Source organism: Chelonoidis abingdonii, chromosome 10, assembly GCF_003597395.2.
Source record: "Chelonoidis abingdonii isolate Lonesome George chromosome 10, CheloAbing_2.0, whole genome shotgun sequence".
In the NCBI taxonomy this organism is placed as follows: Eukaryota; Metazoa; Chordata; order Testudines; family Testudinidae; genus Chelonoidis; species Chelonoidis abingdonii.
The window spans coordinates 78984873-78995290 of record NC_133778.1 but is presented as its reverse complement, the minus strand read 5'-3'; the positions used below and the strand labels follow the sequence as shown (position 1 = coordinate 78995290).

Here is a 10418-nt window from a genome sequence, read left to right as displayed (position 1 = left end):
TTTTTTTCTCTTACATCAATTTGCTTAAATGGTTACTGCTCCTTCTATGGGCAGAAATTAAGAGCAAGGTAATAAACAGCAAACACTGTAAAATTGAAGCTTCCCAGGCATATTCACAGAGTTACATAAAGACAAATGCTTTAATGCTAGGTTAGGAGAATAAAGTTACTAAATTAGGTATGTGAGAATGCTTAGAGAATCTAGAGTGTATGGGGCTCTCAATATTATGAAATGCCAGTACCAAACCTTGAATGGGATGAGACGTGAAGCCAGGGACCAGCGGTGTCAACGAAAGTCCGCATTAACCATCCGAAATTCAAGAGGAAGATACTTCCTGAAGCGAACTCTGAAATTTGGTAACTTGTGCGCCCTCACCTTTCCATCTATTGTTTATTGTGGCTTGCATAATATATGTCAGACACATATGACTTGTATAAATTCTCTAGCTAGACACGTTATAAATTAAAGGTGAAAATTATGGCTAAGCCGTAAATTGGGTGGCATTTATTGACATCATGTTTCCACCCTACATTCGCTCGCACAGGGGACATCAATGGCTTTCTCACTTAGCAGTTCGGAAATGACAGATTCTGAAGTCGAGTAGGGACAATCAAGAGAAGACAAAGCAGGGTCACTGTGCATATGAAGTGTCAGCTGCTAGTTAGCACCAGAGTCAATAGGCAGTGTTGTACTGTGTTCTATAGCCAGAAACGTTGACTTAATATATGATATTGGGAGAATATACCTTATCTTCTTGGAAACTGTTAGAGGACCTCGAAGCGTCATCCTAGAATCCAGCCTCCTGCCTTTAACAGCTGAAAGTGATTCAGATTTTTTGCCCCCAGATTCCTAAGTGGCCCCTCAGGAGTTGAAACTCACAATCGACTGGGATTTAGCAGGCCAGTGCTCAGACGTATGTAAGAACCTCATAGACTCCAAGCTCGAATGGGCCTTATCATGATCATCTAGTCTGACCTCTCTGCACAATTCAGGCTACAGAAACTGACCCACCCCACTGTGATACGAAGTGGGACTGTTTCATATAATGTTTCCTCTGAATACATGTGTGGTGCCTCAGTTATACCCCTATGCATTTCTTAAGTACTCCACGTGCATAAATGGGCCGAACACACTGTCTCCTGGCAACAAATGGCCAGGGCCCTTCCCGCCCCCCCCTCCCCCCACAGGGATGAGACTAAAAGTGGACCCAAGGAGATCAAGGTCACCTCCTGATGCCGAGAAAAGAGACCAGAGGCCAGAGATGGAGGGCTGCGAGTGGTGTTCAGTGGGAAGCTGTCTCGGGGAGGGGAAGTGAGGGCAGACGGGATGTTCTGGAACTTGCTGGGCCCCAGAATGGACCGGCTGAGTGGTGAGTCCCTTCGCATGATAACCTACAAGCTGCTATGTTTTAGACCACTGTTCTCGTGCATCGAAAAACTCTGTCTTTACTGGCTGGCTGAGATGTCGCCGCGCTGACTACGAAGTGTGGGTGCAGGACCCTATGGCATCCCCAGGACCCCACTGGGGCAGGCTCGCTGTGGGAAGTGCACGGAGGGGCAGAGGATGCTGAATGCTCCAAGGAGAGACCCAGGAGGTGAAGCCGTGTGAGCTTCTTGCCCTGAGGACAGTCTGCTCCGAGGGAGAGGAGGCTCCCCAAAGTCCTGCCTGGCTTTGTGGGGAGCAGTTCCAGAGCATCACCCGGGGACTCCGTGACACCCACTCATCCAGCCGCTGGATTTGATGCAGAGGGGTTTGTATGTCTCATGGCTGTTGCAGTGTGGACGGAGCTCAAGCCTCAGCCCCGAATCAGAAGGCCTGAGTAGTGCAGTACGTACTTGTTAGCACGACTGTGAGACCTGGGGCCAGCAAGTGCAAGCCCAGTTTACAGTGCAAGCACAGCGCTGGAAACACAGACCACAAGCCTGGGTCCCCCAGGCCCGGCTTCACGATGCAGTGTAAACACAGCCTCCAGCTCTCACTTTCCCATCTGTACAATGGGAATAATCACCCTGCTACACAGGGAGTTGTGAGTGTAAACGCAGTAAAGATTGTGGGGTGCTCAGAAACCTCAGGATGGGGCTATACAAGCACCTAAAACAGGCTTACACAACTTGGCCTTCAATGTCCCTTTTCTGCATCATTGATTAGATGAGCCAATTTTGCAAGGTTTTGCCCCAGATTTCACTGGCTTCAGCTGCCAAGTGCCCCGCAGGCTAAAAGATACAAAGAATATAGCATAGCGCTGGCCTGAGAGGCTGCAACATGGTCGGCCATGATCAGCAAATGTAGGAAGTGCTATTCTCCTTAGGGACCCAGTCACGAGTAACCGGCCTGCCCAGTAACCAGCCCAGGCATGCAGCAGTTTTGCATAGTTGTTCAGTTGATGATTTTGCTCTATCAAGAGTCATGTGTGATCATCAAAGCGGCCGCTCATAGCAGCGTGATACCCTCTGAGAGCACAGGGCCACTACGTCAGGTCAATGGACCACTGCAAATAGCTGGTAACAAAATCTGGCTGGAGTCTCAGATTCACAGGGTTTAAGGCAGAAGGGACCATTAATTCATCTCATCTGACCTGCCGCGTACCATGTCACCCAGTTACCCCTGCATAGAGACCAATTACAAACTGCCCATACCTCCACATAGACTTTTCTGTTTAAAGGACAATTCTTCTCAGTGCTCTAAAATCTGCTTGTGTACCTGGACTATCTTGACATTTGCCTAGCCTCATGGGAGAGTGGGGTAGGTTTCATGGTCAAAATATGGGGTCATTTGGGCAAGAGGTTCTTGAGATACGGTCCCCAACCCCCACAGCTTTTCTTAAAGTTCACAGACTGTGCCTGTGGGGAGGCGGGGATTCGTACGCACATGGCTTCTGAAACATGAATGGCTTCATGGGATGGGGAGCTGGGAAGTGGGGGAGGACAGAGACACACCAATCTTCTCTCATATGCGTAAAGTTGCTGTGATCACCAGGTCAGAAAACTGTCCATTTCTTGGGACATGGACTATGCCTGAGATTTCTCTCACCAGCCCTGTTAGGACTAGTGTGACCATTTCCCAGCACGACCATTATCCCGAAGCATCACCGGGGCAGAAGGGGGCACTTAGGCATCGCATAGCAACCGTGTGGCCTAGTGGAAGGACCAATGGCTTGAGACGCAGAAAACCTGAGCTCTATCCTCTGGTCTACCATAGGCCAGCTGGCTAACCTTGGCCAAGTGATGTCATCTCTGTTCCAAGAGGTTCCCCATCTGTATGAGGGGGATAATCATGTCTCCTGAGCTAGGTATTACCACCACCTGCTCATTGGAGCACCTGAACTACACACCCATGTGATAAGTCATCTTCGGTTCCCAACATCTACAGTGGGGCAGACTGAGGTCTTTCCATTGCTTCCTGTCTTGTGTCAGCTTCATGACGTCATTCATCTTTAAACCTTTGTGTTCTGTGTCATTCTCCACCTTGTCTATCCAACGCATCCTTGGCCTTCCTCTAGTTCCTTGCACTCTGATATGTCTCACCAGGTAGGGTTCCCTTTCTGGGACCATCCTGAGCACATGTCCAAACCACTGCAGGTGTCTTCGTTGAATCTTCTGCAACAGGGTCATTTCTTGCCCCAGCTGCAACGCCAACACTCCAACCCATACAGCAGTAGTAGCCCAACTGTTGTCTCACAGAGGCTGATTTCCATTGTTATCTACCTATCTTTAGCCTTCCAGATCTTGCAGAGTTTTCCAAATACAGTAGCAGCTCCGCTGATTCTTTTTGTGTCACGACATGATATGTCAAGACACATGATAATTATACCTGCCTAAATGACCCTTAACTCCTACCGCAACGTTTCTCTTTCTGTTCAAAAGTCTAGGAAATTCACTGACAAAAAACTTTGTTGGCCCGGACCTCAGGTTGCCCAGTGCTATGTGCTGCCTTTCCAGGACACCAAGTCCAATAAAACAAACTCCTGCAACTGGGAAAGGCACAGTTAAGGTATTTCAAAACAGCAACTTCCAGCGGTAATTCACCAGGGCAAAGTAAATTTCCATTTTAACTCCACCTGGGTTTAATACTGGTTTGAAAAACCCCTGTCTCTAAACAGTCCGTATTTGTATTTGTGGAAACATAGTCAAGGAAGCAATTAAGGAGTTGCTAACTAAAATGCAGTTTACTCATTTAGGCCAAGACTGCAATACTAGTGGTGGGAAAACAGAAGAAGCAGGTACCAACGCGTATTTATCATGTGCTGGAAGGCAAGTTTGTGAAATCTTGCTGTTAAACGGTGCGTCCGTGTGTGTTTAAAACTAATTTAAGAAGCAGGTTTAGTGCCTCACTTGTACACTGTATTTCAGGGGTAGGCGTTGTGTCTTTTCTCGCAGGGAGACACCCCAGGTACTAACGCGCTCTTCAACCCAGCAGAAAAAGGCAGGACAAGAACCAACGGGTGGAAGCTGAAACCAGACAAATTCCCATGGAAAAAACATGGCACAAATTGTTAACAGTGGAGCTGGTTAACCCCTGGAACAAACTCCCCAAGGAAGTGGTGGATTCTCTCGATGTCTCCAAAGCCAGCTGGGCTGCCTTTCTGGAAGATGCTTTAGCCAGACATGAGTTACTGGGCTCTGCAGAGGGGTAATGGGGTGAAATGTAACAACCTGTGATAAACAGGAGTCAGACCAGATGATCTGATGGTCCCTTCTGACCTTGGAATCTATGAAAACCACTGGCATCTGACTCTCGATTGGAAGAGAATCTCCTACCCGATAGCAGTAGTAGGTCTCTTATCCTATGAGCTGAACCACTAGAGGGCTAACTTCTCTCTTTCTCTGGTTCACACTGCTGTCCATCCCAACTCAGATTGATCTGGCTCCCCCCGGTTGGCCCAGTTGATTCGGCAGCAGCGGAGTAACGTTGCTGGCACTGTTCAGCCAACCCTGCCTAAAAGAGGGGAAGGGGACCTCCAGTCAGATCGGGCTGTAAATCTGTCCCTGAGGTCAGGGGCGGCTCCAGGCCCCAGCACGCCAAGTACGTGCTTGGGGCGGTATGCGGCGGGGGGCGCTCCGCCAGTTGCCGGGAGCTGGGCAGTGGCTCCTGTGGACCTCCCGCAGGTCCATCCGAGCCGCCTGCTGCCCTCCCGGCGACCAGCAGAGCGCTCCCCGCCGCATGCCGCTGTGCTTGGGGCGGCGAAATGTCCAGAGCCGCCCCTGCCGGTGGTAAGTCCCTGGCACTGCGTCGGGGACCCCAGCTCTGCCTCCATGCCTGGCACCGTGTTGGGGACCCCCGGCCCTGCCTTGGGACCCCTGGCCCTGCCTGCATCCCTGGCACCGCCTTGCGGACCCCAGCTCTGTCTCCGTCCCCGGCCCTGCCTCGGGGACCCCCTGGCCCTGCTTCTGTCCCTGGCCCTGCCTGGGGGACCCCCAGCTCTGCCTCTGTCCCTGGCTCTGCCTCCGTCCCTGGTCCTGCTTCGGGGACCCCTGTCCCTGGCACCGCCTCGGGGCCCTCCCGGCTCTGCCCCCCGAAGGAAGCGGCTGCGGTACCAGCTGGCCGCCTCCTGGCTGCGCTGCGCTCGCCCTTCGCCCGCTCTGGCGGGTTCCCTGGCCCGCTGGGGGAGGAGCTGCCGGCCGGGACTCTCCCTTCTCCAGTTGCACCTGGGCCCGGAGCTGCTGCGCGCCCAGGGAGGAGCCCGGCCGACAAACACACTCGCCGCTGGGGAGGTGGAGGAGCGAGCCCGGCCAGAGAGGCCCGGACCCCGGTAAGGAGCTGGCGCTTGGCCCCGTGCCCACGGGCTGGAAACGTTCCCGGCCCCTTGCGAGGAGCCTGGGGCTGAGCCGGAGCGGGGAGCCTGGCCGGGGCGGGGCGCAGCGCAGCGGGGAGCCAGGCCCCTCCGGAGCCAGAGCCCGGGTCCTCCTGGCGCCGCGTCGTGCGCTCGGCTCTCCCCCGGCCGGGGTCTCGGAGCAGAGCCAGGGCCCGGCTAGCTCCCTGGCCGGGGGATTGGGGCGTCTGGGGGCCGCTGCTGGGTGTGGGCGGCTCGGGGGCGAAGCTGGGCAGGGGGTCCCCAGGGCCGGGGTCAGACCTTGCCTAGCCCGGGGGTGGGAGGCAGGGGCCGGGTGTCTTCTTCCTGGTAGGGCCCCTGGGTGCGTTCGGGTTGGGTGGGGTCGGGCTCAGGCAGCTGGAGCTGGGAGCACCGGGGAGCGGGGTCGGTTTGTGCTGCGGGGGGCACGTGTAACAGCCTGGCAGAGAGCAGGCAAGGGCTGGGCAAGCCACCCCCCCACCCTGCTGGTGCCCCTCAGTCCCGACCCGCAGCCCCTGCTAGCCCAGCCCTAGGTTCCCCCCACTGCCCCTCACTCCTGACCCAAAGCCCACACTGTTCTCTCCCCCCCCCGCCCCATAGCTATATGAGAATTACCTGAATGGTGCTTATCACAGCGTGTGCGCGAAGAAATAAGAGGTGTGGGAGAAGGGTGGGGCAGGTGTGGTCTGGAGGAGCTCCTGCTCCTTTCCCCATGACAGAGGCTTCCCTGCTCCCAGGTGCAGAGTCCATATCAGCGCAAGGGGAAGGGCCAGGCCAACCCCCCTTCCCCCTCATGTCATGCTCCCTTCCCAGTCTCTCACCTCCTGCCTGTTTCCCATGCCCCTGGTGAGCTGTCCTCTCCTCCAGGGCATTCCCAGGGCACCTGTTACCCCCAGAGCCAGACACAGGCGTTAGGAGTGGTCCTCAGTTGAACATAGGCTCTTAGCTTCAGCTGCTCCTACTTCCTGGCTCTGTTTCTCCTGTCCCTTATGCCAGTGTAAACACAGTGAGTGCAATGGACACTCTGGAATTGGGGCTGGGTGGGTCAGCTGATGTGGCAGTTAGCTAGGTTGCTCCTTGATCACACGCTGCTGCTCATTGCAGTATTAGGCATTCCAGGAGGCCCCTGGCATGGCTGGAACAGACCCACCTAAGACATGACTCACTTTTTCCTTGTTTTTATTTTTCTAGCCTGGGTGTGCAACCGCTCTGGGGTGAGTGGATCCAGGGGCCCAGCAATGGGACTTCCGTACCCTTCCAACTCACCCCTCAATCCAGAGAGGCTTCTGCTCTGTAAAACCTGAGAGTCAGTAATCAGCAGTAATTAACACTGCTACTAATGAGGGTGAATTTGAAACATCAGCAGGAAAGCGCTGTGTAACTGATATGACATTTGCAGCACATGGTTCATGCTGCGTTCATATCCCCTCCTCGGGCTGGTCAGGTCTGTTACACGGGAAGGGTAATTCCCAGCTCCAGGAGACATACCCCCGCTAGCTCTGCTGGAGCTCGTGTGCTAGAAACAGAAGCGTAGCTGTGGCTAGCAGGACAAGCCAGCTGTGCCCAGTAAGATCCCCTCCAAAACACTCGGTGTGTTAGGGCAGGCAGCCGCCCTGCCATGGCAGCACAGTTGTTTTTCGTGCACTAGCAGAGCTAGCCCAGGTGCACCTGTCTGAGCTGGAAGTTACACCCCCAGGTCCAGTGCTGACATGTGCATTGGGTCTGCACAGCTTCTATGGGGCCCTGATCTCAGCTGGGGCTGCAGGCCTGGCTTTCCAGCGCAGGCAGGAGCCAGTGTCTGGTCCAGGCCCTTTTTCTCAGGGCTTCAGCTTTCTTTCTTCCAATTTATAACCAGTTCGGCAGAATCATCCCTTCTCCAGCTAAGCCAGGGTGCCTGCAGGGGCCCATCCGTTCCCCACAGGTTCCCCTCTATCAGCCACTTGCCTGAGACTGTCAGTCTGTTCTGACCTGCTTCCCATCCACCCCCTCACAAAACCTCCTGGCAACTCCCCCCACACCTGGCCGGCTTTTTGACTCACCTGATCCCCAGCTGATCACTCTCAGCTGGGAGGTGAGGGGGGGGCCTTCTCCACTTAAAGGGCCAGCACCCTGTGACAGCCTCTTTAGGAGGAGAGATTAAAAAGACTGGGACTCTTCAGGCTTGGAAAAGAGGTGACTAAGGGGGGACATGACAGAAGTCTGTAAAATCATGAATGGGGAAGTGTTCTTCACCTCTTTCCGTAACACAAGAATCAGGAGTCACCTGATGAAATGAATGAGCAGCAGGTTTCAAACAAACATCAGGAAGTGTTTCACGCAGCGCACTGCCAACCTGTGGAACTCCTTGCCTGGGGATGTTGTGAAGGCCAGAGCTATAACTGGGCTCAAAAAAGAAAGATAAGGTCATGGAGGATGGGTCCACCATTGGCTATGAGAGAAGATGGTCAGGGATGCAACTCCCTGCTCTGGGTGTCCCTAAACCTCTTGATTGCCAGAAGCTGGGACTCGATGACAGGGGATGGGTCACTCGCTAATTGCCCTGTTCTGTTCACTCTCTCTGAAGCATCTGGCAGAGACAGGACACTGGACTAGGTGGACCATGGCTCTGTCCCAGTCTGGCCATTGTATGTTCTTAAATTAGTAATAACTCTAACTCACTTCTCTATAGTGCCCTGCCAGGATTTAAAAGCAGCGCCCAGCTGTAAAATGGACACTGTCAGAGAGTTTATCAGAGAGACGAGGGGGGTGGGGCGATATTAATTATTGTCTCTCTAAGGTCCTGGGACTGACAGGGCTCCAACCCCACTGCCAACAGCATCGACTATTAACAGTTATTGTTGTTCATTTGAACTCCGTGGGAGGGCTCGTTGAGTGACATTGCTGGGCTGTACAGGGACTGGCCTGGTGACTCATACGGAGAATATTCTAATGCCAAATAAATCGAGGGCGTGGTCTCGCCTGGGCCAGGTGTGCTGCACTGGCTATTGCGGAATGAGAGGGGCTCGTGGGAGAGTGAGGAGGGTGATCCAGGTCTGGAAAAACGTGGGTGTGAAGATCGATTAAAAAGCCTGGGACTGTCGCCTTAGAAAGGAGACTCCCTCATCCAACAGTGACCGAGAAAAGCTGCTGGGGGAATGTCTGTTCTCCCTGTCTCCTAACACAAGAACCGGGGACAGGCGATGAAATTGAAAGGTGAGGAATTGAAAATGGATAAAAGGCAACAGTTTTAAATGCGGCAGGGAATTCGCTGGTGGAATTTGCCGGTGGAACTCTCTGCCACGGGAAGCTGTGGAGGCCAAAGGCTTCGCAAGCTTTGAAAAGGGATTGGACCTTTATGTGGACACTTACAATAACTAAGGCCAGCGTAGATTGTGCAGGATATTAAACCACCTGCTTCAGGTCTTGAGCTGATCCCCAGTTGTTAGAGATCAGAGTGGGCCTAATGTGAAGGGGATCTGCTGTTGCGGGGTTCTTGCACCTTTCTGTGCAGCATCTGGGATCCGTCACTGAGCCAGGTGAGAGGGACCTCCGCTCTGATCCAGCCTGGCTCTTCCTAAGTTACTCCCAAGCACAAGGATTTTCAGGATCAGGTGCTAATTTTAGGCCTCGGGGTATGTGATCCATAGCTCAGCTGATCTCATCCCAGTGTTAACAGGCACGTTTGCGCTTGGATTGATGCATACCCCAGCGACAATCTCCTGCAGCTGCCTGGCAACTCGGGTGGCCATTGACACCACTGCAAAGTCCAGAGGGGCAGAGCGCTGCTGGACATGACTTTGCACAGGGGGTGAATACCAGGGCAGAGCCTGATCCGGCCCAGTGCTGCCAGGCACGAGGAGCGGTCAGGGACACTCAAGTGGTGGGAGTTGCGGGGAGTGAACCGTGTGGCCGCCCTAGAGAAGAGGCAGACCGATGACAGGGGAGCAGATATTCAGCCGGTGGGATGGTGCCCATGTGGTGCTGAGCTCATTGATGCTGGCTGAGGATCAGGCCCATCTGTTGCGTGCAGCTGGCGGCGTTCTCGGGGACAGAGGTTGGGACCTTCTGATCTCTTGACTCTGCTTTGAATCAGCGGTGACGCCGCTGCTGCCAGAATCAAGCCCCTCCGTAATTAACCTGACGAGGCCTCTCTAATTAATTAAATGTCCTTTGAGTGGGAGCAGGATCGTTGTCCTCCTGCTGTGACAGGGAAACTGAGGGACAGAGGGGGCTTGTCAAAGGGGGCTCTTGCATCGGGGGGAGGATTAGTGTGCAGAGAGGGGCTGAGGGCAGGGATGTGCTGGTGACTCTTGGAGATGGAGGTTGTAGCAGGGGCTGGTTGGTCTTGTGCTTGGGAGCTGCCGCTTCCCTTTCTGCAGATCGCGGGAGGGGTTGTGGGGGGGCTGCTGTAGCTGGTTTTAGTTCCCCATCCGCCCAGGCAGGAGGATCCCCAGGCTGTCACATGCTTTGTCCGGCCGCCCACACAGTGAATTAACGTACAGCAGGGAGCACGACCGATGGCACTGGGACCCCCTGCAGCGACACTGTGTGCTGCCCCCAGCCAGGGCCATTTGTAGCGTCTCCTGCCACCTGTGCCCACCTGCTCTTGCTCCTCCTGGCTGGTGGGCTGCCCTCCCGGGGGAAAGCGGGG

At 54.3% G+C, this 10418-nt stretch overlaps 1 protein-coding gene across 1 annotated transcript in view; it reads left to right on the top strand.

Annotated features, from left to right (window-relative positions):
* The first annotated feature begins 5636 nt into the window (after positions 1-5636).
* The window catches only part of TMBIM1 (transmembrane BAX inhibitor motif containing 1), a 31888-nt gene continuing 27106 nt past the window's right edge, over positions 5637-10418 (top strand). Inside the window, exon 1 of the mRNA XM_032764460.2 lies at positions 5637-5749. The gene's annotated coding sequence lies outside the window, so the exon portion shown is untranslated. The remainder of the gene's footprint in view (positions 5750-10418) is intronic.